The following is a 1,589-nucleotide window of genomic DNA, read 5'->3' on the forward strand; positions in this document are numbered from 1 at the left end:
CCTCAGTCCGGGATTTGTGCATTGTGTGCTTTTTCCCTTATGCCTGTTCTGCTGGTTGAACTTACCTCAGTGGTCTCATGTTGTACTTGACCCTTTGTGCTTGGCTAACTTCACTCAGCTTAATATCCTCCAAATCTTTCCATGAAATGAGGTATTTCATGTTTTCATCACTATTTTTTAGGGATGCATAGTATTCCATAGTGTGTATATACCAGAGTTTTTCAATCCATTCATCTATTGATTAAAATTTAGACGGTTCCAATTTTTTTTTATTGTGAACTGTGCAATCATGAACACTGGAGATCAGATGCATGGTCATAGTCTGTTTCTTATTTCTTCTGGGTGTATGCCCAGTAGTGGAATTTCTGGGTCATAAGGTAACTCGATTTCCATCTGTTTTAGGTATCACTAAATCGCTTTCCACAGTGGTTTTATGTAGTTACAAGACCACCAGCAGTGAGTGAGAGTTCCTTTCTCAACACAGCCTCTCCAACATTTGTTGCTTTCTGTTTTTTTGAATTGTACTATCTTTGTGGGTTTTAGCTGGTATCTCCTAGTTGTTTTAATTTGCATTCCCTGGATGACTAATGATCAGGAACATTTTCTCCTGTGTTTTTTGACCATTAGGGTTTCCTCTTTTGAGAATCATCTGTTCAAGTGTTTTGCCCACTTCTCAGTGGGCTATTTGTTTTTTGTTTTTTTCTTGTTGCAAGCTTTTAGTAATTAATATATTTTAGTAATAAGCCCTGTGTATGATATGTCATTACTAAATATCTTTTGCCAGTTTGTGGGCTCTCTTATTATTCTCTTGATGAAGTCTTTCGATGTACACAAGTGTTTTATCCTTAGTATGCCCCACTCCTCTATTTTATCTTCCTCTGTGTGTGCATCCTTCCTTATTTCTGTTAGCCCATCTATGCCCTGCGCTAAGGTTCTTAACTTTGTCCCGATTTTCTCATTGATGATCTGACAGTTTGAGATTTTACCTCAAGTTCAGTGATACACCTTGAATTCGTTTTTTTGTATGGAGTGAGGTAAGGGCTTCATTCTTTTGCAGGTTGATGTCCAGTTTTTCCAGCATCATTTGTTAAAAGGAGCATCCATTTCCCATTTGATAATTTTTGGGCCCTTATGAAAGATCATTTGTTTGTATTCTGCTGTTTTTATTTCTGGGTTTTCTTTTCTTACCCATTGGTCTGAATATATATCATTATACCAGTACCATGCTGTTTTGACCATTGTGGCTGTGTAATAAGCTTTAAAGTTAGATAATGCAAGCCCGCTCACTTTATTCTACATCTTGAGAAGTTCTTTGCCAATTCTGGCCTCTTCCCTTTCCATATGAAGTTGGTTTGGATTCCATTTATTTGAAAAAAGATGCTGGTATTTGTATCAGGATAGCATTGAACTTATATAGTACCTTAGGTAGGATTGGCATCTTTACAATATTGAGCCTTCCAATCCACAAGCATGGGATATTCTTCCATGTGCGAAGGTCCCTTTTGGTTTCTTGTAACAATGTTCTGTAGTTTTCTATTTTTTTTAATTAAAATTTATTTATTTGTTTATTTTTAGAGTGAGTGAGTGAG

Source organism: Echinops telfairi, unplaced genomic scaffold (assembly GCF_000313985.2).
Source record: "Echinops telfairi isolate 266 unplaced genomic scaffold, ASM31398v2 ScPeMD7_7441;HRSCAF=8479, whole genome shotgun sequence".
Lineage (NCBI taxonomy): Eukaryota > Metazoa > Chordata > Mammalia > Afrosoricida > Tenrecidae > Echinops > Echinops telfairi.